The sequence below is a fragment of the Equus przewalskii genome, chromosome 21 (assembly GCF_037783145.1).
Source record: "Equus przewalskii isolate Varuska chromosome 21, EquPr2, whole genome shotgun sequence".
In the NCBI taxonomy this organism is placed as follows: domain Eukaryota; kingdom Metazoa; phylum Chordata; class Mammalia; order Perissodactyla; family Equidae; genus Equus; species Equus przewalskii.
The window spans coordinates 1,187,589-1,208,899 of NC_091851.1; the positions used below are offsets into that span (position 1 = coordinate 1,187,589).

Genomic DNA, 21,311 nt, shown 5'->3' on the forward strand with positions numbered 1-21,311 from the left:
TATTGATCAGAGGAAAAAATATAGATTCCCTACAGGAAAAAAGCAAACTTCTCAACAATAGCCAGAGAAACCAGAAAAACATCAAAACAAAGTTCCCAAGACAGAAAACACTTTCAACCTCAAATTCTATACCTACTTAAACTACTATTCACAAATGAGAACAAAATACATTTGGCCAAAGACTGAGAGAATGAACCACCAACAGACCTTCATGAAAAGGACCACTGAGGCATGTCCTCCAGACTGAAGGAGACTGATCACAGAAAGTAGAGATGAGACACAAGATGTAAGGTAAGTGAGGAAAGGAGGAATCTTTAATAAGAAATGACCATGGAAAATAATAGCAACAAAAATGGTGAAACAATATAAAAGTGAGAAGGAACTGAACTAGTGAACAATAATGTAAGACAGGAAGAGGATGCTAAGACGTCTACATTATTAAGGGGAAAGATGGTGATAGCATTAACTCTAGAATCTGTACAAGAAGGAATGCATTTTAAAGTTTTAAGAGTAGAGAGGGTGTCAAGATGGTGGAGTAGGCGGACTCTGAACTCTCCTCCTCCCATAAGCACAATCAAGTTACAACTATTATTGGAAGAACTAGCCCTGAGAGGGAAGTGAAAACTGGATAAAAAGAACCCCCTCAAGAAGGGACAGTCCTGACTGAGGCAGCAGAGGCAGAAATTCCTTCTGGAGAGAAAAAAGCCACCTTTGCAAGCTGTGAGGCTTCACGGCCAGCAGAGAGCAATCCTAAGGTATGCAGCCCTCCCTAGAGGAGTGGGGACCTGAGTGGAGGCATGTCACCACTATAAGCATCCTTTGGACTCAGCACAACTGAGACAAGTCTCATAATATCTGGCTTTGCTGGCCATTAACCACAATGGGGAACAACCCCTAGAAAAGCTATCAGACATAAGTGGAAAAAACCCAACTCTTAAAGGGTCCATGCCCAAATTCACCCATTTCAGGAAGCAACCTAAAATCACCAGAAAGAAAGGTGCACAGTCCTTTGGTGAAAAGAGACTCACCTGGTAGGCTCTGGGTGCATCTCAGTCAGAGGTGAGACCTCTCCAGGGACTGAGATATCGGCGGCAGCCATTATTGTGACCTAGCACAGGTGTGCTGACACAGACACTGGCAGATGCTATTGGAGTTTTTCCCCTGGCCTGTTAGCCCAGGGTCTGCCCCACCCACTAGAGCACCAGTTTAATCCAGCTCAGCAAGGGCAGGCCAGACACCCTAGGGACTGGCACCACTGAACAGCAAGCCCTTGGGCAACTTTTTGGCCTACGTAGACTGCGTGCTTGGATCCTCTGCAGGCATGTGTGCGGGTCTGCTTCTGTGGGGCAGAGGGTGTGTGAGGAGAGGGCAGAGAGTGTGGGGTGTTGGTGGAGTGTGTGAGGGTCTCTGCAATGGGGTGACTGGGTCCACTTAAGGGGGGTGGGAAGTGTGCATGGGCCAGGACTGTGTTGACAGTGGGGACCTGTGGGTGGTGAGGCTTATTGGTGGCAGAAGACCTGAACTTCACAAACAGCTACATAGGGGATCAACTCAACTATCCAGAGCCTGAAACAACTGGGTCCTCCTGTGCCTGGGGCTGGCTCCGCTCAGCTGCAATCCTGAGAGAGCTGACAACAGCCTTGTAGGTCAGAGGCCTACAGCAATTGTAAACCCCTGAGTCTAGCAATCAGCCATATTGGGGGCCTACCCACTTAATAGAAAAATTTCACCAGGAATGTGCTAGTAGGCTTTGTACCCAAAGGTGCTCTGGCTCCCAAAACACAATAAACTGACTGAAGGGTCCATAGCAGCCACATACAACTGAGAATTACAACAAGCCAGCATGGGGACAGCCTAGGCTCCCTGGGCACCTGCAGCAAGAGCAACCCTGCTGCAACAGGACACACGTAGCCCACACAGGGGTCACTGTTGGAACATTTGGAACTGGTGATGAGAGGGAAGCACACTGCTGGCCCTCAAAAGGTGTCTCCTACATAAGGCCAAGATCAGGAGACATAGGTGATCTGTCTAATAAATAGATAATAAGCACAGAGAAAGAGGCAAAATGAGGAGGCAAAGGAATATGTTCCAAGCAAGGGAACAGGACAAAATCCCAGAAAAAGAACTGAAGGAAACAGAAATAATCTACTTGACAAGGAGTTCAAGCAAAAAGTCATAAGCATGCTCATTGATCTTGGGAGAAGAATGGATGAACACAGTGATAACATCAAGAAAGAATTGGAAAAATATAAAAAATAAGCAATCAGAAATGAAGAATACAATACCGGAAATTAAAATTTCACTGGAGGGACTCAACAGCAGAGTAGATAATACAGAAGAATGGATCAGCAAGCTGGACAAATACTAGAGGAAATCACCCAAGCTAAACAGATAAAAGAAAAAAGAATTAAAAAGAATGAGAACAGCCTAAGGGAACTCTGGGGCAACATCAAGTGTACCAACATTTGTATTATAGGCATCCACAGGGCAAGAGAGAGACAAAGGGACAGAGAATCTATTTAAAGAAATAATACCTGAAAACTTTCCTAACCTAAGGAAGGAAACAGACATCCAAGTGCAGGGAGCACAGAGAGGACCAAACAAGATAAAGCCAAAGAGGCCCACACCAAGATAAATTATAATTAAAATGTCCAAAATTAAAGATAAAAAGAGAATCCTAAAAGCAGCAAGAGAAAGGCAACAAGTGACATACAAAGGAAAACCCATAGGGCTATTAGCTAACTTCTCAGCAGAAACCTTACGGGATAGAAGGGAGTGGCAAATATATCTAAAGTGCTGAAAGAAAAACCCTACAGCCAAGAATACTCTATCCAGCAAGGTTATCATTCAGAATGGAAGGACAGATAAAGAGTTTTCCTAATAAGCAAAAATTAAAGAAGTTTATCACCAAGAAATCAGTTCTACAAGAAATGCCAAAGAGACTTTTTTAAGTGGGAATGAGAAGACCACAAAGAGGAATAAGAAAATTACCCCCGCCCCAAAAAAAGGTAATAAAATCACTGGTAAACGCAAAAATACAGTATAGTTAGCAGATCACCTGTGAAGATAATATGAACGTCAAAAGACAAAAGTACTAAAATTACCTATTTCAATGATAAGAGGGTAATGGACACACACACACACAAAACAAGAGGATAGATATGATATCAAAAACAAAAAATGTGGGAGGAGAGGAGTAAAAGAGTAGAGCTTTTAGAAGGAGGTCAAACTAAAGAGATCATCAACTAAGTATAGATTGCTATACACGTAGATTATTATGTATGAACCTCATGGTAATCACAAACTAGAAATCTATAATAAATAAACAAATAAGTAAGAGAAAAGAAATCAAACATATTACTAAAGAAAGTCATCAAACCACAAAGGAAGAGAGAAAGAGAAAAAGGAAGGAACAGAGAAGAACTAATAAAACCCTCAGAAAAAAAGTAACAAAATGGGAACAAATACATATTTATCAATAGCTACTTTAAATGTCAATGGACTAAATGCTCCAATTGAAAGGCACAGGGTTGCCGATTGGATAAAAAAAAGGCCATATATATGCTGGATACAAGAGATACACTTCAGACCTAAAGACACTCACAAACTGAAAGTGAAGGGATGGAAAAAGATACTCCATACAAATGGCAAAGAAAAGAAAGCAGGGGTAGCAATACTTATATCAGAGAGAATAGACTTTAAAACAAAAATTATAACAAGAGACAAAGAAGGGCACTACATAATGTAAAGCAGACGATCCATTAAGAGGATATAACACTTGTAAATATCTATGCACCCAACATAGGAACACCTAAATATATAAAGAAATTATTGACAGACATAAAAGGAGAAATAAACAGTAAGACAATAATAGGAGAGGACTTTAACACTCCACTTACACCAATGGATAGATCATCCAAACAGAAAATCAATAAGGAAACATTGGCCTTAAATGACACATTAGACCAAATGGGTTTAGTAGATATATACAGAACATTCCATCCCCAAACTGTAGAATGCACATTCTTTTCAAATGCACATGGAACATGCTCCAGGATTGATCACATATTAGGCCACAAAACAAGTCTGAACAAATTTAAGAAGACTGAAATAATACCAAGCATATTTTCTGACCACAAAGGTATGAAACTAGAAATCAACTACAGGAAGAGAATCAGAAAAGCACAAATACGTGGAGATTAAACAAAATGCTACTGAACAACAATGGGTCAATGAATAAATCAAAGGAGAAATAAAAAAATACTGGAGACAAATGAAAATGAAAATATGACATACCAAAATGTATGGGAGACAGCAAAAGCAGTTCTAAGAGGGAAGTTTATAGCAATACAAGCCTACTTCAACAAACAAGAAAAGTCCCAAAGAAACAATCTAAGAATGCACCTAAAAGAACTGGAAAAAGAAGAACATTCAAAGCCCAAAATCAGTAGAAGGAAGGAAATAATAAAAATAAGAGCAGAAATAAATGAAATAGAGACAAAAAAAAGAAAAAATCAATGAAAGCAAAAGCTGGTTCGCTGAAAAGATAAACAAAATTAACAAACCTTTAGCTAGACTTACCAAGAAAAAAAGTGAGAAGGCTCAAATAAATAAAATCAGAAATGAAAGAGTACAAATTACAACAGACACCTCAAAATACAAAAGATTATAAAAGAATACTACAAAAAGCTATATGCCAACAAATTGGATAAACTAGAAGAAATGTGTAAATTCTTAGAATCATAGAACCTTCCAAAACTGAATTAAGAAGAAATAGAGAATTTGAATAGACCAATCACTAGAAAGGAGATGGAAACAGTCATCAAAAACCTCCCAAAAAATAAAACTCCAGGTCCAGGGCCTGGCCTGGTGGCACAGCAGTTAACCTTGCACACTCCACTTCAGTGGCCCAGGGTTCACTGGTTCGGATCCTGGGGGAGACCTATGTACTGCTTATCAAGCCATGCTGTGGCAGGCATCCCAGATATAAAGTAGAGGAAGATGGGCACAGATATTAGCTCAGGGCCAATCTTCCTTAGCAAAAAAAGGGGGATTTACAGAAGATATTAGTGCAGGGCTAATTTTCCTCAAAAAAAATAAACAAAAGTCCAGGACCAGATGGCTTCCCTGGTGAATTCTACCAAACCTTCCAAGAAGACTTAATACCTATGCTTTGCAAACTCTTCCAAAATATTTAAGAGGAGGGGAAGCTTCCTAACTCATTCTACGAAGTCAACATTACCTTTATAGCAAACCAGACAAAGACAACACAAAACAAGAAAATTACAGGCCAATATCACTGATGAACATCCATGCAAAAATCCTCAACAAAATACAGCAAATCAAATACAACAATACATTAAAAGATCATACACCAGGATCGAGTGGGATTTATTCCAGGGATGCAGGGATCACTTGACATCCTCAAATCAATCAATGTGATACACCACATTAACAAAATGAAGAGTAAAAATGACATGATCATCTCAATAGATGCAGAGAAAGCATTTGACATTCACTTATGATGGCATCCCTTTATGATAAAAACTCTGAATAAAATGGGTATAGAAGGAAAGTACCTCAACACAATAAAGGCCATATATGACAAACACACAGCTAATATCATTCTCAATGGAGAAAAACTAAAAGCTATCCCTCTAAGAAGAAGAACCAGAAAGGATGCCCACTTTCACCACTACTATTTAACATAGTATTGGAAATCTTAGCCAGAGCAATCAGGCAAGAAAAAGAAATAAAAGGGATCCAAATTGTAAAGGAAGAAGTGAAACTGTCACTATTTGCAGATGACATGATTTTATATATAGAAAATCCTAAAGAATCCACTAAAAAACTTTTAGAAATAATATATGAATACAGCAAAGTTACAGGATACAAAATCAACATACAAAAATCAGTTGTGTTTCTACATACTAACAATGAAGCAGCAGAAAGAGAAATTAGGAACACAATCTCATTTACAACTGCAAGAAAAAGAATAAAATACCTAGGAATAAATTTAACCAAAGAGGTAAAAGATCTGTACCCTGAAATCTATAAAACATTGTTGAAAGAAATTGAAGAAGACACAAAGAAAAGGAAAGATATTCCACGCTCTTGGATTGCAAGAATTAACATAATGTCCATACTTCCAATAGCAATCTACAGATTCAATGCAATCTCTATCAAACCTCCAAAATTTTTTACAGAAAGAGAACAACGAATCCTAAAATTTATATAGAACAACAAAAGACCCCAAATAGCCAAAGGAATCCTGAGAAAAAAGAACAAAGCTGGAGGTATCACATTCCCTGATTTCAAAATATACTACAAAGCTATAGGAACCAAAATGGCATGGTACTGGCACAAAAAACAGAGACACAGATCAATGGAACAGAACTGAGAGCCCAGAAGTAAACTCATGCATCTAGGGACAGCTAATTTTCGATAAGGGAGTCAAAAACTTACAATGGAGAAAGGAAAGTCTCTTCAACATATGGTGTTGGGAAAACTAGACAGCACCATGCAAAAAACGAAAGTAGACCACTATCTTACACAATGTACAAAAATCAACTCCAAATGGATTAAAGACTTGAATGTAAGACCTGGAATCATTACACTTCTAGAAGAAAACATAGGCTGTACACTCTTCAACATCTGTCTTAGCAGCATATTTTCAAGTACCATGTCTGATTGGGTAAGGGAAACAATAGAAAAAATAAACAAATGGGACTACATCAAACTAAAAAGCTTCTGCACAGCAAAGGAAACCATCAATAAAACGAAAAGACAACCTAACAACTGGGAGAAGATATTTGCAAACCATGTATCAGATAATGGGGTTAATATCCAAAATATAAAAAGAAACCATACATCACAACAACAAAAAACTAACAACCCAATTATAAAATGGGCAAAAGACATGATTATACATTTTTCCAAAGAAGATATACAGATGGCCAACAGGCACATGAAAATATGTTCAACATCACTATCAGGGAAATGCAAATCAAAACTACAGTGAGGTATCACCTCACTCCCATCAGAATAGCTACAATTAACAAGACAGGAAACAATAAGTGTTAGAGAGGATGTGGAGAGGAGGGAACTCTCATACACTGCTGGTGGGAGTGCAAATTGGTGCAGCCACTATGGAAAACAGTATGGAGATTCCTCAAAAAATTAAGAATAGAACTACCATATGATCCAGCTATTCCACTGTTGGGTATTTATCCAAAGACCATGAAAACATGAATGCATAAAGATATATGCACCCTTACATTCATTGCAGCATTATTCACAATAATCGAGACTTGGAAGCAAGCTAGGTGCCCATCAAGGGACGAATGGACAAAGAAGATGTGGCATATATACACAATGAAATACTACTCAGCCATAAGAAATGATGAAATCCGGCAATTTGTGACAACATGGACGGACCTTGAGGGTATTATGCTAAGTGAAATAAGTCAGAGGGAGAAAATCAAATACCATATTACCTCACTCATAAGTACAAGATTAAAACAAGGACAAACATACACATAGAGACAGATTGGATTGGTTGTTACCAGAGGTGAATCGGGGAGGGAAGAAGGTGAAAGGGGTGACTGGGCACCTGTGTACAGTGATGGATGGTAATTAGTCTTTGGGTGGTGAACATGCTGTAATCTACACAGAAATCTAAATATTTAATGATGTACACTTGAAATTTATCTAATGTTATAAACCACTGCTACCACAATAAAAAAAAGAATAAAACAAAGAAATTGAAAAAAACAAAATTGAAAAAAATTTAAGAGTAATATCTAATGATATAAATAGAAAATTATACCTTTTAAAGAAGTTGAAGGAGAAAAAAGAATAAACAGTTCAAGAGAAACTAGAAATCCAGATTTATTTTAAAATGGCAAACGATTGGAATACCTGTGTGTGCACGTGCACACTGCATCCCTTGCACCCCTCCGGGCACTTCACAGAACATGCCTACAGCCCATCAGGCTATAAACTCTGAGTGACACGTCTTTGTACCGGGATTTCTGTAAAAATTACAGGGACCCAGGGACATCACGCAGGAAAGCAATAGTCCAGAGAGATTTACAACTCAGGCCTGTGGAATCCTTCATATATTTTATTTATGGTCTTTTTTATACCACGTTATTTTCTTAAATCACTATGAATGCTTTCTGTTGTAGGGCCAGGCTTCTAGGCAATTCTGTTTTTATGTCTTATTGACCTAACAGCAACGTTCTTTATTTAATCTTCAGGCTCCTTACTTCTGTCTCTATTTACTTCCTCTCTCCATGGGTTCTCATGATCACTCCAGTGTGCACCTGTGCGGGAGGTAGGCTGGGTGCTGGAGCAATCATATCTTTTTATCATTCTGAAGAAATGTGTTTATTGAATTTCCAGTTCCTAGTCTTGTTTTACATGTGCTTATTCATTTGGTTTTTGTCTTGTTTTTATTTTAAAATACAATCTTTCACTTCTAGGCTTTCCTCTTAATTTTGTTGGTTGTGTTTTTTGTTTGTTTAACATTCATTTTAAATCTCTTTTATTTCATCCTCCTTTTTCTTCATTGGAGCTTTTAAATTCTCTGGTGCGCAAACATTACCCCCTTCATTTCACCCTTCGCCTTCCATCCTCACCACCACGTTAATCTCTGAAACTTCCTGCCGCCTGTCTGTCTGTCTCACACCCTGCTCTCCTCAGGCCGTTTTCTTTCACTTTCTACTGGCTCTGTACGCCCACCATGTGCCCTTGGGGGATCCAGACCCTGCTCTCTAGTTAGGCCCATGTGCCCCCTCTTGCCCAAGCTCTTCTGAGGGACCCCCGCTGCCCACTGACCACCGATTTCCCTGCTTAGGGATTCCTGGATTTGCCCGCACGGTGTGCCTCCTGGCTTTCTCCCTGGCCCTTCTTGACTCTGAGCTCCTTGGGTGGGAACCAGGAGTTCTGGGCAAACTATGCTGGCAGTGTGTGCTGGACAACGAGGAGACTGACGGCGCAGGAGGCCAGTGCTTCCCTCCTGGTCGGATGGTGAAGGCTTGCCCAGCAACAGACGTTCTCCTCACATCAGCTGGTGGCTCACTCCAGCATGGAAGTCCTCAGAAGCCACAGGAGGAAACTGCAGCCTCGCTGACACCAGCCGTGCGCGCCAAGTAGGTGCAGAGAGGTGTGTCTTTGCAGGCCCTGCGGTTCCCTTCCTTCTGGCTCCCATGCTCACAGCAGTGGACTGTGGCAAGGTTTGGGTTCCTGCTGGTGCAGAGGGCTGGGCTATGAACAAGGCATCCTACAAAGGAGGTGCCTAAGTAGTGAGCTCCAAACAGCACCTCACAGAAAAGCCGGGGCTCTCACCAGCCCGGCGTAAGCTGATACTATTATTTGCTCCTCCCTCAGGAACCACTCGGGAGTAAGGATGAGGCATTGGAGAAGGTTCCTCATTCCTGGGGTTGCAGATGCTGACCGTGTGGCCTGTTTACCCTCGGCACTCGTCACTGCAGCATGCGTGGACGGCATCCTAGCACAAGCAGGGTGCTGCGTGGGTCCCCATGCTTGGTGGCCTGAGAAGGAGTCAGGGCCCCAAGGAGCAGCCTGGGCCACCCCGGGGGAGGTGAGGATGACTCCAACCAGCCCCTGGCCTGCAGGTTCTGTAAGAGGTCCTACTTCCTCCCTGATAACTCCTCCAGCAAGACTGACTCGGGGGCTGTGGCAGTGGTGATTCTTGATAAGGAGCCATTAATTGGCTGCCCTCCCTTCCTTGCCACCTTCCCCACTCCCCCCTGAATCACTTCCCAATGAAGCCACATGCACCCAAACCCTAGTCATAGGTCCCCTAACCCAATCTCCCCTTCATTCTAATACCACTCCCCTCCAAGTGAATGAGGAATCAGGCTGCCTCGCCCACCGCCCAACTTCTCTCCATGTCTGGCTGACTTGAATCTGCCTGTAGCATAAGCCCTGACAGTGGGTTTTCTCTTTTTTGTAATGTAGGTGCCTAACTTAAGCTTTGCTTGCCAAGGCATCCATTTCAAAGATGGCTATCTCAAATAAACACATTGCCAGCCACAGGACTAGACACAGAGCCAGTCCATCCCCCCCAACCCCTCCCCAATCATTGGGGCTCCTTGGTTTTAGAGATCTGGGTTAATTTCAATAACTGATCCTTTGGGCGGCTTGTTTTCCTCTTCTCGCAATCTCTTCCTCTCTCAGGACTAGCCCAGGGCCTAGGTCTAAAGTTTGCACGCTCTGCGTTGGTGGCCTACAGTTTCACCGATTTGGATCCTGGGCACAAACCTAGCACTGCTCATCGGCCATGCTAGGTGGTGTCCCACGTAGCAGAGCTAGAAGGTCCTATAACTAGAATATACAACTATGTACCAGGGAGCTTTAGGGAGAAGAAGAAGAAGAAAAAAAAGATTGGTAACAGATGTTAGCTCAGGGCCAATCTTCAAATTCCCGCTCATATGTTCACCAACAAAGAGTGAGCCCCTGAAATCCTATGCCCCCACCTTTGACCCTAATAAAAGGAGAACCCCAGGCCCATGTGCTCTCTCTCTGTACCTGCAACCTGGCTGTGTTACGGGTGTACTGTGCAATTTCTAGGACCTGTAAGTAAAAAAACCTTTATTTTTTCAGTTTCTTAATGGTTATTTTTCAAGGGTGTCTTGCAATCATCATAGCCAGAAGGGCTGGTCCTACTAATTGGCTATTGATAGGCTGAGACTGGCACAAAACACAGCCCCTCACATGTGAGCTGGGTCCACAAGTCGCAAACTTGTGTCAATGCCAGGAGCTAGTGTGGCCTGCCATGGAGCACGCTGACTTGGCAGATCAAGGAAGAGCCACTGCCCTGGAAGGTGCAGCGTCGCAGACTTTAAACCAGCCAGAGGGAAACCAACAGGCACGTTTATTTTAGGTGAGGACAATCACTGGATTGCACCCACAGGGGCCACATTTCTTCTCCAGCAACGAGGCCAGTCTGGGGCTTCCAGAAAAGGACCTTTTCTAGTGGGCGTTAATGTTATATGACTTCAAGAGACTTGAATTTTGGAAAGTTTATAGTTTGAGGTCTTATTTCTCTAGGTTTAAAGGAAAAAAAGAGACAATATACCAGAACATTGGCACCCCTGACTCTGATGGCATCAGGGAGGATTATTGTCATGTTCTCCATCTCACCGGGGGGTATTTCTTTCTCATAAACCTGGCCTGGTGTCCTGACATCCTGGGTGTTTGTCTCACTTGCATTTTCCCTTTCTAGGTATGTGGGGTGCTTCTGCTTGGACCCCTGGCATGTTTTTGGATAAAGGTTAACTTTACCTTATTCCATGTGCCCTTGGTCTGAAACCTTGCTAAAGACAGGGATGCTTGGATTGACAGACCCCCAGCTGGAAGCACTGGGCAAGAGGCATGCTCCTAGCCACCGCTGCATTGACCTAGATGGAAAATTCTTCCCTGGGGTGATTTGTGAATGGAACCTGGTGGTGCCAAATTGAGCAGCTGGGATAAACTTGGACCAGGACTTGACAGTGGGGGGCTAAGTCACACCCGAAGGCTCAGGGCAGCGTTGAGATGATCTCACGGCCCTTTCACTTCTGCCATCAGGACATTTATCCTGGACTAGTTAAAAGAAACCATCTCCCTTTAGCAATGCTGATCTGAAGCTGACCTCTGGTTGGTTACCACTGGGCTACAACATTTGGCAGGACAGCGAGTGAGACAACTGAGAAACACTGGGACTTTTAATGACACATCACTGTCTGCAGACTGTTAAAACTTGCTCCAAGTACCCCAGGCAGAGCTCCAGCCTCCCACCTCCTGTACTGGGATATCCAATCTCCTCATGAAGCCCTAGCCCCACTATGCTCTGATGTCCAAGATGTGGACACCTAAGGAGAAGGCCGAGTTCTGCCGGGCCTCAGAGACACCTAACCTGGTAAGTGAAGCAAACTGTGACACAGCAAATACGGGCGGAGGCTGCCTCAGATCCTCTTAAACTCAAATGGTATTAAAGATGCTGCAGTGTCACTAAAAAACAAGTCTCAAGGTACAAGAAATGAATGCGGATGGCTAAAATCCACCCAAAGTTAGCTTCGAGGTTGCGTGAGGAGAAAAAGCTGGAGCAGGGGTGTGTAGGAACCACTCTGGCTCCCTGCCCCAATGCCACTGAAAGAATGCACGGCTTAAAGGTCAGTGAGCCAAGAGGATGCTTTCACACTTCACAATCCTCCACCTCTTAGAAACCTGGAAACACGTGAACCATGGTAATTTCCTTCTCCTTGAGGGAATTTCCCCCATGCTTCCCTGACTGCACTTTCTCCTGCTCTTCCTGCCTCCTCTCCAGGTCTTCCTACCCACTCTTGGCCAGGTCATCCCCCTCTGTCCAGCTTGTAAGTGTTAGGTTTAACTCCTTTCTCAAAATCTCCCTGTCGCACATGGTGCCAACTACAACCCATGTGCCAGTGACCACGGGACCCACTAGAATCTCCACTAGGACCCCTCAAAAGCATCAGACTCAACACCCACCAAACCCTCTGCTGGTTCCTCACCCCACCCTGTGTCTGTGAGCTCCCTACGACCTGTCCAGGTCCCAGCCTGGGAGTCTTTTTTTACCACCACCTCCTCCTCCCCTTCAAAATCGAGTCACTGACAAGTCCTGATGATTCATCCAGCTGTCTCCCTTGTAACCCTACACAAGATACTATCATCTCTCACCCAGGCCACTTTGACCACCTCCTAGCTCCTCCCCGACATCCACTCCTGGCCAGTGGACTAGCCATAGAGGTCGTTCAGACACACAGCTGATCTTGTGTAAATTCCTTCAGCGACACTGTTCCTGGGGTGCAGACCAAAGACCTTAGCGTAGCTTACAAGGCCCAGCATAAGCCAACCCATGTCCAATTCTCGACTTCAACTCCTGACCCCATCCCACCCTCAACTTTCTGTCCCCCAGCCTCACTGAACTTCTTTTACTACTTTGAAGTAAAAACTATTCTTTATGAATTACAGATTTCAAGTTTGAAACTTGATCTACTCTGAAGAAAACTGAAAACTAAGAACCTCCATGCTTCACAACAAGGAAAATAAAACCCCAGGACAGAGCCCCACAAACAGTCTCGTGGCCATGGATGGAGACCCAGAGCCAAGGTTGGGCCTGGTCAGCCCACAGGCAGCCAAGGGTGCCCCAGGCCAGCCTGCATGGGTTTCTTTGCTTTGTCTCAATCCCCATCATTCCCTAATTTATCTCAATGGGCTTCTTTAAAGATTTTTGTTATTTATGTGGTCCCTTTATATATGTGCATCTTTATTTGATCCTTGGACTAGGTATGCCACAACCTACATTGCAATGAAACAAGCGATCAGAGACCCACACACCAAGAGTGTCTGCAGAGCATGAAACTGCTCTCATCAAATCCCACAGATTTACTTTGTAAGGAACAGACCCAAAGAAATGATGTTTCTTCATCCAATCATTCACTGAATAAGCAGTGACCACCCACCCTGTATCAGACACTGTTCTCGGTGCTAGGGGTAAATCAGGGAACCAGCCAGAAGAAGCCTCCGCCCTTGTGAAGCTTATGCTCAACCCAAGGATGGGAGGCAGACCATGAATGTAATAAGTGAGCTGTGTAGACAAGAGGCGTGGAAAAGCTAGAGCAGGAGAAGGGAGACAGGAGAGCAGGGCTGGGGGAGGCACTCCCAGTAACTTGGGCGATGCTCTCATTGCAGAGCACTGTTGCTTCAACGAGAACTTTGCATCTCATCTCAGGAACAGAAATAGCTGAATTTCTCATGAGCCCCAGTCTATTTTTACCGCTTGGACACTGTGAGTCATGCTGCTGATTGTGTCTCCCTCTTTGCATTACTGCTGATGAGCTTACAGCCAGTTCTGGACATCAAAATACATATTTGCATACTGACCTGTCCCCCTTTGTCTTATTTTTTAATAATGTTTTGTCTTATTTTTTCCATCAGCTTTTCCCTTCACCTGGTTAGCACTGCCTATGTACTGAGTTAGTTGGTTAGTCAATCTTGTTATATTGCCACATGTCCTTGTTATGCCCTGGTGATAAATACCATGTGTGAGCAACCCATTCCCCAGGGACATTTGTATTCATCAGCAGCCGTTCTTCTGGCCAGAGAAGCCAGCCTTCCTCCACAGTCCTCAGGAAGGAGCAGCTGAGAAGAAACAAAGAGGGCCCGGTCACTCAGCAGTCTCACTTGAAGACCACAGAGCTTCTGAGACCCTGAAAATGAATCTGGAGCAAAGGACCATTCACATATTCAGGATAAAGGACCCTTGAAATTTGGAAAACAAGTGTGATATGCTTAATGTGTCACTTCTGAATGAGCAGTGAGCATAATTTTGTCAACGTTCACACTAAAGATCTTAACTAGTCAGAGTTTAAGTAGTATAAATATAAAGACAGATAAAACTCTCCTGAAGGCGCTTTCTGGACACATCAGAAGCATCTATCTGATGACACTCGATAATTCAGTTGCTGACACTCTTATCTTACTTCAGCGACTTTGTATTTTATTACCTTTAATGGCAAAGGACAGCCCCACAGACCTTCACACCTTCCTGACCAGAAGCCAAAAGGCAATGCACTCTGGTGGATCTGCATTTGATCTGGAAAAGCAAATTAACATATTCTTAAGAAATTCTGGGTGAGACATCCATGGAAAGATGCTTGTTCTTAAAAATCATTAAAATAGCAGCCGAGGTCAAATGAATGATTGTTTCAAAGTCAGTTTTTCCCATAAGACTCTATAAGAGAAGACCCATTGTGAGGATTCAGAGAGACTCTGTCTCCCTGAGATTCACTCTCATCTATGCCTGGGATGTGATTCATTCTGAAGAGATTCGCAGAGCATCAACACCGATGCATATGTAAAGCCACTTCCCAAGTGACACTGCCTTCCAGTGTGACACATCAGTCCCTGCTCTCTGCTGGTCCTGGGAGAGAATTCACTTAGTGAGTAGGAGAGAAACACACCATGTGGAACAGTCCTACCAGTTTAATAAGGCTACGATTCCTATGTCTGTGTTAATGCCAAAGACTTCCCTTGAGCAGGCCCTGAAACAAGGACTGGAGTGTAGGTAAACAGTTTATTTGGGAGGCGGTTCCAGAAAGCACTGGACAGGTCATGGTGAGTAAGGTGGGGTACAGAGAGAAGCCAAGAAAGTATGTGTTATTAAGCCAATTTCTGCTGGAGGCAGCTGGGGTTCAATCTTGCTGGGGGACTCTGGGAGACCATGTAGAACACTCACATATGCCAACTCCCTGTCCATTATTGGTCAAGGGTTGCTCCTGGGGCATTCACTCTCTGGCCCTTGCAGCTTGCCCTGGGATGAGCTGAGCAGTCTTCCACCACTGGAAAAAGAGCCCCCAGGTGGAAAGTCGCAGGTGTTACCTGTAAGACACTTTTCGCTTACAGAAGTAAATGTGCAGAAGGTATACTTGTGCATAAAACTCATGGATGACACACTATGAGTGGAATTCATCTTTAACTCCATAAGGTACAGCCTATAGCATGATGGATGGATAATATTAGAGGCAACATGGACCAAACACCTCACCATTCAGTACGTCACAACCATCCTATAAAGTGGACATTGTTATCACTGCCATTTTCAGGAAAGGGAACTGAGTACAGAGAGGTAAGTAAAGTCAATTGCTGATGGTCAGACAGCTAATAAGTGGCAAAGCTGGAATTTGAACGCAGTCAGTCTTGCCTCAGATCCCTTGTCCCCAACTCCACTCCATACAGTTTCCCATCAGAAATGTAGTTGGCCACACAAATGGACACAGCCTAGATGCACAGAGCCTAGCTTAGGGCTGGAAATAAATCTGAAGGCTGATAAATGGAATCCATTTGAAAAGTGGTGGGAAAAGTCTTCATTAGCTGCTGCTGCTCAGCAGGGTCATGTGCACAATATTGTAGCCATTGCCCAGGGCCGGTGCATTACTGGCGATGCAGTCAGCCCGGTCTCCATCAAAGTACCACAGACTGGGTGTTTCAAACGACAGACATGTATTTCCTCAGAGATCTGGAGGCTGGAAAGTCCAAGATCAAGGTTCCAGCTGACGTGGCTCCTGGTGAGGGCCCGCTTCCTGGCTTGCAGAAGGCCTCTTTCTCCTGTCTTCACACGGCCTGTCCTGGTGCGTGCACATGCACAGACAGCGAGATCTCTCTCTCATCCTCTTTTATAAGGCCACTAATCCCATCAGAAGGCCCCATCCTCATGACCTTTTCTCACACACATCACCTCCCGAAGGCCTGTCTCCAATATCATCACACTGCAGGTCAGGGCTTGAACATGTGAACTTTGGGGACACAAACGCTCAGCCCCTACATAGCACAATGAAATGACATTCAAGGGTTTAAGTATATTATCTATAGAAGTACAGTATTCAGGCAAAGGACATACTACTCTACACTGTACAAAATAAAATTTATCATATAACTAAATATATGAAATATGCAAATATACTATTTTCTCAGATTGGTAGATAAATAAATATATTTCTTTTCCTAAAAACTTTAAATTATTTCAGATGTTTGCTAGCTTGAAGAAATCTCATTTTTTTCACTTTTCTAATGTTTACATGGTAGAGTTGGTAAGCCACCTGCTTCTATTTTCAATTTGTCCTCACTAATTAGAAAACCCTTCCCCGGGTTCCCTGGGGTCCTGAGCACAGGTCCTGGCTGTCGGCCTCAGACCAAGAGCACAATTTATTTTGCTTTATGGCAAATGGATCTTCACAGCACAGACTTCCAAGTAGAAATCCCACATTCTTCGTCTTGTGCTCCTCCCAGGGCAACACCAATGTTCTGACAAACAGGTCTGATATGATAAGCATTGTAAAAGCTGTGCTTTAACTAAGCATGTCGTGGAGCCAAACGTGGGAGTCGTGTCTAAAGCCTGGAGCCATGAGTGCTGGATGTGGACAGTGCCTCGGAGTTTAGATTCCATAAACAACAGGAATGGTGCACATCGCTTGAATCAAGACAGAGGCAAAAAGAAGAAAAGTGTCTCCTTTGGTCTGTCGACTAGAAACATCAGATTCTCTAAGTTGATACAGAAATGCCCAAATAGCCCAACATTCTGTGGAAACTGACAGAAAATGGGTTAAAAACAGAACTTGAAAGAAAGGAAGGTGTTCGATCCTTTCTTTTCTTGCATAAAGGTGTTCCTATTTTTTCTGGCATTTTCTTCCAACTGTTTTTATTCCAGTTGTATTAACATCTTCTGATTGTATTTATTTCTTTTTAAAAAAACATTAGAGTCACCATTTGGCATCTTTTAAAACGTTGTTTTTGAGATACAAATGGGCAAACTACAACATTACCCAGAGAAGCGGGAGACAGCGCTCCTCCAGTGCTCCTGTCTGAGCAGAGGAACAGACGCTGCCTCCTGCGTCTGGGGGCAAGGCCACAGCCAGTGAGTGGAGAACGTGCTGGTCTTGTTTGGTGGTCCTCTCCTGATAGCTTCTGGCCATTTTACTTCCCACCTAACCTCGGTAGAGGAGTGGACATACAGTGAGTGAGTATGACACTTCTAAATGCAGCTATTTGTGTTAGAAACATGCTTTGCTCAAAATCATTAAAATTAATGGCACGACTTACAAGGCATCTATTATCCTTTCTCCCTTGGCTGATAAACAGGAATCAGCTTTATAAAGATTTATAAAGATTTTCATCTTGTTCTACAGAATATTTTAAGTAACAAGACAGTGGTAATTCCTTGAATTATCAAGAAAGCTTCTTTTCCTTTCTTCTCCTACCAGTGAGTAACCGCTGCCTGCAGAAGCCATGAAGAATTGCTATCTACACAGTTAAGATTCTCTGCAAAGCTGGTAAATCTAGACTGGTACCAACCCACCCTTTACCTGCTACTTCTAATTGTTAACACTAAGTAATAGAAATGTTTATGCCACGACAGGTCAGCAGTGAAGTTTTCATTTTACATTGGCAGTTCTTGTGTGCTCGTAAGCAAACATCATAACGGCCACTGACTGCAGCCTTGCCTGGAGCAGCAGGGGTGGGCACTGGTGGATGTGAACCCATTACCCTTTGCCCCTGCCTGAAATGAACCATGCGCCATTGGGTGTGAGAATGAGAGCATGTGACACCTCACTCTCCTGTTCCTCTTCTGACCACTCATGCCTGTGAATTGGATCAAGAAAGACTTCCGTCTCTCCTTAACAGGGTAAGGCGTATGCCCATCAGGATCCTTCTTCAAGTTCTAGGCTGTGATGTCACCACATGGGGAAACCACCTGGAAATGAGGGCTGTAAGAGCTTTGAGTGTTTATTTAAATAATTTTCAGTGCATCAGACTGATGACAAACCCCACCCCACATGAAAACATGGATTGTTTCCCGTGTTAAATCATAGATCTCGACAGTTTGGGAAAGCCGTTACTGTTCGTATTGAGCCACCATTTTCCATCTGCTCTAGCAGAGGCGAACCCGTGCGTCACGTATGAAATCAGAGTGGTGCATGACCCTCAAACTCTCCCTGAGGTGGTCAGCTACTCTCAGCGTTCCAGCCCCTGTTGCTGATCTTCTTGACCAGCTCATGGTTTTCCTTTTTAACAACAATGGTACCAAGTGTTGTTTAAAATCCCCAGTAGTTATTTAATTTTGGGAGGAGAAACAAAGTTCCTGAAAAAGTTCTGCTTTTACAATTTCATCAAAATGAACGCTGGCAGGGCACACACCTCGCCGTGACGTGTGCAGTACGACACACACAGGAAGATGGGCATGTCCTTTCAAGGCCAGGTAGTCAGTCTCTTGCTGTCCTTCTGAAATCTGAGTCCACATGTGACAAAAAAACACGAAATTACAAGAAGGGGAATAAACATGTCTGATTTACAGGGCCTGGGCATCAGCCACCACAGGAACTTCATCAAATTCTTAAACATGAGAAAATATATCTAAATAGGAACAGAAGAATGAAATTCTGATGAAATTCCATGCTTCTAAGAGAATATGAGCTAGCAACGATATTAAATGAAGTAAATTGTGTTAACACTACTCTGAGGAGATAAAATTCCTTAATAAGCCCACAAAAATATAGGATATAGGTCAAAGAAACTCAAAGGGATTTTTTTGGGGGGGATTGAGAATTAGAACTAGATAAAAATTACAACACTGAAGAGAAAAGAAGAGTAAAAAAATATTTTTAAGTATCTAAGGTACAAAAGTAGACAGATGTTTCCCCCTCAACTCTGTTGGGGCTATTTTAATATAGCATGAGGACAAGATGCCATATGTGGGAAAAAACCAGAGTTCCTACTGCAGATTTAGTAAAGGAAGGAATAAAACTGGTATACACCTGCACTGCGTGGTCTATCTTCACATACATTACTCCGGCTGATCATCCTGCCAACGCTAGCCAGAAGGAATTTGAGGCCCTCTTTATGGATGAGAAAAATAGAAGCTCGGAGAAGCCAGTCTCTTGCCCAAGGTGACAAACCTGGTCAGTAACAGAGCTAGAAATTCACACCCAGGTTTGTGAGATGCCCACACTCATTCTGTTACATAAAATGCTACGGTTTTAAATTCAAGAAGAATGAAATATTTAGGAATACATTTAGGAACACATTTAACAAAATACGTGTAAAATTTGGACTCCAAAAACTATAAGATATCATTGAAAGAAATTACTAAAGAATCATTCAGAAGAACTAAATAAGCGGAAAGGCATTCCGTGTTCAAGAATTGGAAAACTTAACATTAAGATGTCAATACTCCTCACATTGATCTATAGATTCAAGGCAATCTCTACCAACATTCCAGTTTTCATTTTGGCAGAAATTGACAAGCTTACCCTAACATTCACATAGAAATGGAAGAGACAGGGTTCCTCTCTTGCTGCTCCTACAACATGCAGTCACTGTAACAGTTTCTGAATATAAAAATAGTAAAAATCCCCATTCATCAGACAGTTACTGTTAGCTTCGGGGTTTAACATACTCTACCAACGTGTCTTGTTTGAATCTCCCATAACTCTATATTACTTTCATTTTATATATGAAGAAAGTGAGGTTCAAGTCCTGAGCTTTGATCCTAGTTCTGTCCAGATAAATTCCTACTGGCATTGTTATAAAGGAATGCTCTCTATCGTGTTTACTCCAACCATGACCCACACCGTCTAAGGCTGGATCGTCAATCGGGTGTGTCTCAGGGGAAAGCAGTGTATCAAGGCTGCCCTCCTTGTCCTTCCCACACATTCCCAGCTTCGCTGCCATTGCCCTACCGGGAATCAGTCAGCTTGGGGAACGGAAAGATGTGGGCTCGGGTTGTAAACTGGGGTTGTGCCAAGATATAAGTGGGAGTAGGGGGCTGGTGTGTCAATACGGGTTAAATGTTTTGTGTACCCCCCTAAAAGGCAGTGATGGAGAGGGGACTCTCTAGACGTGGTCAAGTGGCTGACCTTCAGCAAGCTGGGGACAGGGACAGCATGGAGGGCTGCTCTGAAGTAAGTTTACCGGGTACTGAGGGTAGACCTGTGGTCTGAGATATATGACAAGGAACCCACCCTCCTCTCCATGTCTCTGAGAATGTTGTAAAGTCCAGGTCACAAAATTTAACCAGAAAATCTCATCCTACTAGGGGAGCAAGTATATACATATATATATATATGACCTTGGCCCCAGGTCATATCCTTGTCTTAGTTTAAATTTATATAGTGGAAAGCATAAAAAATATACTGTTAATGGCCACAATCATAGTAGATATTATTACTAGTGATTATTATTGTGATTATTGGTGATTATTCTAATTAGTTAATTATTAGTTATTGTTCTTATAACTAGAAACTCTTTTTTTAACTAACTAGTGCAAGTATTACATAACAAATGAGAACTGGTACTTCTGGGACCTTGAATTAAACAGTGTAAACTGTTCTTAACACGGGGTCCTATACAGACAGAGAAACTTGGAGTGCTGAGTGGGACCTCCAGGGGGTGACCTCACATCCTGCCAGTGGGATAAAGGGCATCTGTGGAGCTGCCTTAGAGGGGGAAGGAGAGGCTACCGAGTGCCTCACTCAGGGACACCATGAAAGCCAGACCACATGGTGCCTGCCACACCCAGGACCCCTCAGCCAGTACAGCAGGGGCTCCTCCGGTGCCGTCACTTCAGCCTCCTGCAGGCAAAAGAGCAGGGGTGACCAGACGGGTTCCCAGGTCCTCCCCTGCCACCAGTCCCAACGGTCTCTTCCCTGCTCACTGCTCTCCTGCCACTTGCAGCCTCTCAGAGTTGGGCCTTCCCTCCTCCATCCTGAGCCGACCCATCCTTCAGG

General features: G+C 43.1%; 1 protein-coding gene across 13 annotated transcripts in view; it reads right to left on the reverse strand.

Annotated features, from left to right (window-relative positions):
- The window catches only part of SYNDIG1 (synapse differentiation inducing 1), a 205,023-nt gene that overhangs the window by 154,554 nt on the left and 29,158 nt on the right, over positions 1–21,311 (reverse strand). For 2 of the 13 annotated variants that reach the window (XM_070588964.1, XM_070588959.1), the window contains exon 1: positions 14,538–14,621. The exons of the other annotated variants lie outside the window; for them this stretch is intronic. The gene's annotated coding sequence lies outside the window, so the exon portion shown is untranslated. Of the gene's footprint in view, positions 1–14,537; positions 14,622–21,311 lie in introns of those variants that run through there. 13 annotated transcript variants of the gene reach the window in all.